The sequence below is a fragment of the Mycteria americana genome, chromosome Z (genome assembly GCF_035582795.1).
Source record: "Mycteria americana isolate JAX WOST 10 ecotype Jacksonville Zoo and Gardens chromosome Z, USCA_MyAme_1.0, whole genome shotgun sequence".
Lineage (NCBI taxonomy): Eukaryota > Metazoa > Chordata > Aves > Ciconiiformes > Ciconiidae > Mycteria > Mycteria americana.
In genome coordinates this window covers 56,843,126-56,848,900 of record NC_134396.1, presented here as the reverse complement: position 1 = coordinate 56,848,900, position 5,775 = coordinate 56,843,126, and positions in this window count along the sequence as shown.

The window sequence follows — 5,775 nt, the reverse complement described above, 5'->3', positions numbered from 1 at the left end:
TGCCTCTTGTCCAGCTGCAAGGGCAATTAGGATAGCAGGAGGGTATAGCACCAAGAAGTTTACCTAGTACCCGCAAGACCTCACAGCTCCAAGCAACCTGCAGAATCACCCAGCGATGTAGTCAAACGGGTTTTTAATCTTTAGTTATAAGTCAACCTTGGCAGTCAGTCAGAAAGGCAACAATAAGATACTTGGAAAATAATGTTTGTTGTCTGTTTGCACTGAGACAAGGAGAGAAGGTAGCAGAAAATAAAAAAAGGGTCAGCCACTTGCACAGTCAGGAGTCTCAGAAGAGGAGCTAGATTGCACAGGGAAAGCAACAGTTGAGGGTGGAGAAAGTTTTGCTTGGAGAAGCTGACCAAAGTGGAGGATAGAATTCCATTGAATAGGAGGACGCTCTCGGAAGCCAAGAACCAGCCAAACCCAGAGCTCAATAAACATGTGTTTGCAGCTTATGTTAATTAGAATAAAGACTGAGGCAGAGCTTGGAGAGTTTGCAACCAAGTGACTTGGTCTGAGGCTTGCCTAGGTCATCAGAAAAAGGAGTTATTCCGCTCAGCCCTTCAATAAATGGTTTCTATACTTACATCTCCAACAAAGGATAGCTAGTGGAGGTAGCGGGGAAGGGGGCAGAAAAACACTGACTTAACTTTTGTAAGCAATATGAGGTCAGCACCCCCAGTTGCTGCGAGCTGGTATTTTTGGTCAAATTTCCATAAAAGCTACAAGGAGACAATGCAAGCACTACTCCCCTGCTCTGCTCAGTTCGTGTGTTACACAGGAAACTAGGTGGCTGGGAGAGCTCACACAGACGTACATCTCAGGTGGATGGTGGACATACTATGTAACCAAAACTATATAACCCCTGCTGAGAACTATAAATTGTTAAAATATTTTGAAGCAAAGTTTAGGTATAGCAAATCACCCACGCAGAGTTAATGACAATTTAGGCTTAAATCCATGTTTGTCTCAGTTCCTTGTTTGTTAAAGAGAGATAACCACAAAGATCTTCTGAAAATAATCTGGCAGGGTTTGTGATTTTTCTTTCTTAAATGAGAAGCACCACAGAAAGGGCCGCACGTGTAGTGATGCACAAGAAATTATAATAATGAATAAAATGCATTCAGTAGACCATTTGGATGAAGTATGGTAACTAAACCCTGAGGTTCTCTGAACCCTGCAGAGGAGGTAGGAAACCTGTGGAAAAAGAAAAGTCAGTGATCACATGGTTATTTTATGTATAAAGAGCTGTGGTAAGCCTGCACAGAAAAATCTGCAATAAGCCTTTCCTAACATTAGAGTACTTTACTCGAATAATTTTCAGATTTAAGACTTTGCAGGCAGTAATTAATTTAATGGCAATAACATGTATATTGTTACACGTACAAGACAAGCATGCAGTAAAGCACAGCGCAAGCTGTAGGGCATGACTGCGTGGTTTACTTAAGGCAACACTGAACTCAAACAGGCTTAACCAGCTGATCCAGGTAACACATTTACAGATCCTTTGGGCATGATCACCCACTCAAACTCCAAGTTAAGCAGATTGTTGGAGGAAGCATGCACCTGTGGTAAAGCCAGAGGCTAACCTTTAACTGTGGATGGATGACAGGAGTGGACCACAGCTCTGGGTGAAAAGACATATAGCGTGGAAGACAGATAAAGAAGGCAGTGAGCACATGTAGTTCCTAGGCCATTCTGATCCTAAAATCAGACTACGTAGCTTAAAACATCAAAGTGGAGAAGCAAAGATACTAATTTGCATTAACTGGAAAATAAAGGTAGGGAAAAAATCAGGGTACAAAAAGGGAAAATTAAGAATGGAGGACACTCCATGAATGAAATACGAAAATGAAATAACCCTGCTACATGCTGTTTTCTTTTAGTTCCTTTCAGAATGCAACCCACAGCGGGCAGAATACACAGCCTGCCAGTCTGCATGTGGTCTAAGGGTGCAATTCCTCTCCCAGCCCAGGTGTGTCCTGTAGCCTGTGACTTTAGATGTCCGGTCTGGTATTTCATGATAATCTACAGCTAGAGGCAGAGTAGCCTGGACAAACTGGCTACTACTGGCTACTACATGTGCTTTGGTTCCGATACCTAGGACACCACTACTTTCAAAACTTGCAAGGTGGGAAGGCACTCATCTCTTGGTCCTCTGTGGGAGAGTCCTGCTGTATTTCTCTGCTTTTTCCTCATCTCCAGTAGAAGATCCTTGAGCAGGTCACACAATCCTCCTTTAACCTTCCTCTCTAGGCTAGCTCCTTCAGGTTACAGTATTCCTTCCTTGTTCTTAGTCTCAGGCTTTTCTGGGAACAAGAAGGAGCACTACCCAATATTGTGTGTTCTCTGTGTTGTGTTGGAAGAGCACCGGTATTTTCTAGTACAGTACCCTACCTTTCTTTCTATTTGCCTTTCCAGTTCATTTCTTCTAACAACCCATTTTTCTCTTGCTCTATAACAATTAAAGCATCATAAACAAAATAGTTATGCACGTTACTGCTAAAAGGAATTTACTCAGCACATTGTAGTACACTGAAAACGTTTGTCTAGCACAGATCAACCAGGGAAGATATTAATGCCACATTTAAAAGTATGTTTTTGTATAAAAGAACAAAAATGCAAACAGAGAGTTATTATGAAAACTCAGCTGGAATTCAGTTGTTTTTAACATTTTTATTAGATTCCCTTTTCTATAATAGTTTTGTGTTTTACCCGCTCTCCTCCTCAGTCCTTCAGTTTTACAGGTATGATGAAAACAAACAGAATTTTTAGAGGGACCTTATTAAGTGTGAGGAGAAAGAGCACAGGAGAGAAAACAAAAACCAAAAGACCAGAGTAAGTTTCCATGGGGCTTCTTGCACTTCTGCAAAACATGATCCGAGTCCGCAGATTCCTTTCCAGTTTGAGAATCACTCATTTAGAACTTAGCAGGTCCTGTCATTTCTCCACATCCCAGCATACCTGTAAGCAGTAAGAGTCACACTGCTTTCTGCATCCGCTGGTGATGCTTACTTTATGTCACTTTTAACCCTTAGGCACATCAGAATAGCAAAGTATTCTTATAAGCATGGGGAATTGCTACACAGCAATGTCTTTGTAACTGACAAAAAAGGGATTCTCAGTGAAGTTGCTAACATTTTTAATATTGCTGTATTTTAAATTCAGGTATAGAATTTTGTTCTGTCAGCAGCTGAGAATTAAACCTCTCGCACATCTTGTCAAGGACCATTTCTTAAGGTTATCTGGCACTGTTACTAGCCATTAGTAATTTAAAAGCAGCAGCACCCCTTCATGTTATGTAATGCCTGTCCCAACGGTCCCCCATGTTCTTCGTAAAAGCCAAGACACAGCAGATGGATACAGCAAAGAAAGAAAAGGAAAGGAAGGGGGCTGGAACACATGGCATAGGAGGAGGCTCAGGGATCTGGGATTGTTGTGCTTGTTCTCAGAAGTGAAGACTAAGGGGGAACATTGGATTTCTACCTTCAGCTACCTGTTTGGAGGTTAAAGAGAACTAGACCCTCCTCAGAGGTAATGAAAAGAGCTAAAATCCCCAAAGACAAAAAGAAATGTTGTAAATATCTTGGTTGCTCAATGTTTCCTTTTAGTTTCCCTTTCACAAATAATTTAGCCTAGCTTGCGGGTATTGTTGGCCTTAAGTAAGGAAGCTTAGATAGTAGAATTGCTAACGAGCATTCTTTATTTGACCTAATCATTAGAGTAAGAATGCTTTGCCTGTGTTAAATCCTTGGTTAGCTGAGATAGTTGCAATGTAGATAGATAAAACGGAATTCTTCAGGCCCTGTGTCCCTGGAAAGGGCTGATAAGGAGAAACTACACAAGAACCACCTGATTTTGGATATGCAAGGAAGGTGTGAGTAAGACAAAGATGGACTGAGCATGCGTAAAGACAAAGTTCAGTCAGCGGTCAGAGTGATGAAGACTACTGACTTCCTCCAACGACCACCAGAGGATCCCTAACGACCACCTAAGGACTTAAGTACGCATGCGTCAGGGACATTTACATATATTAAAGAGTTCCAAGAAATCTCATGTTTATATAAATTAATCTTACGAATATGTATATTTTGCAACATATAACCTCTGCGATCTTGCTTGTTTGTTGGAGCACTTATGGTGGAGCGATCCCCAGTGCTGCCCAGCGCTGTAATAAAGGATGCCTGCTTAATAGTAACTCCGTTGCTATTGAGTTTGATTTCGGGAACACTCTGAAACTCCAATTCACCTGTTGGGAGATTTGGATTTTAAAGGGTAGTCTCCACGAATTTTGTTTCAGTACAGAGGACCAGGGCAAAGGACAAGATGAAATGGTCACACATGACATCAAGGGAAATTTCAGCTTCAAACATGAGAAAATAAATCTTCTCTGTGATTGCAGTTAAGCACGGCAATGGGCTGTCCAAGGAGGCTGCAGAATTTCCTTCTGTGAAGATTTTCAGACCCCAGTGGGGTCCCACTGGACCCCAGGTCCAAACCCTGAGCAGCATGATCTAGCTTTGGCATTGGCCCTGCTTTGAGCAGAAGGCTGGACTACATAACCTCCAGAGATCCCTTTTAACTGTATGTTATGATTCCATTAAACAAGATTAAACCTTTTATCACAAAAAAAAAAGTTGAAACTACAGGACAAACCTTTTAACCGGGGTTATGGACTAGGTATTATTCTCCCTTTTCTCCTCACCTCTGCCTTTAATAAGACAGCTACTTGAAAGAAGAAAAGGTATTTCAGCAGTTAAATGCGTTTATTTTAAATTATTCACAAGATGCATTCCCCCAAAACAACGACAGCTCAAAAGCACAATGTGCTGTTTACATTTAAATTTTTCTTAGGTGAAGATAACACACACACAAAAAAATCTTTAGAAGGCTGATGTGTATTTTCTGGCATGCTTAGGAGTGACACAGATTTGAGGAAGGCATAGAGAGTCTAAGTTACTAGACTCTCTAGTTGTAATGCTGAATCAGAGGCAGAGAAGTTGCTGGGAAGGGTCAGCCCAGCCAAGGAAGTTTCCAGGACTACATCATAGCCAATAAATTGTATTTAGTTGGCAAGAACACTGTGCACACCATAAATTCTAGAGTACAGTTACAGCTAGGAGCCGCTGCCCTTGGCCTAGTCACATAACTTTTGGGTAGCTGTGCAATGATGTTGTCATAAACTTTCTTCTACATCATGTCAATTCCCACCATCCGTTTCTGACTTCTGCTCATCACAACCAAAATCAGTGGTAACACATACTACTTTTTTAAAAAAAGACTTCTGAGCGATTTTAGGGGACTGGAGCTGGCTATGTGCGGGCCCTCCTTCTCCTCAGCTTCCTTTACAGAGGGAATTCACCACCTGGTCACTCAAACAAGGAGCACCTCCCTTGCAGGGATGTCCCAGGCCGCCCCTCTAAGTTTAAAAATCAGTCCCGGCGCCCCGGCAGGGACTCGGCCGTAGCCAGACCATACCGCCTGCTCGCGGGGCGAGGACAGCAGGAGGCCGCAGGGAGACGCCGGTTCGCCCCCTGCCCCTGTCCCGCAGCACGGCCTGTGTCCAGGGCTGCCCCCAAACAAGGGCGGGAGCCTCGCCCAGGACAGGCGGCGCCCCCCAGCCTCCATTTCGCGGCACGGGCACGGCTTCGAGGGCCGGCGGAAAATGGCTCCCTGCTGCTTGCCGCCGCCCCCCGCCTCGCCGCTTCCCGCAGGCCGAGGGCGGTGGCGGCGGGGCCGGGCGCGGTGCCGCCTCCCGCCGCGGCTGTGGGTGGG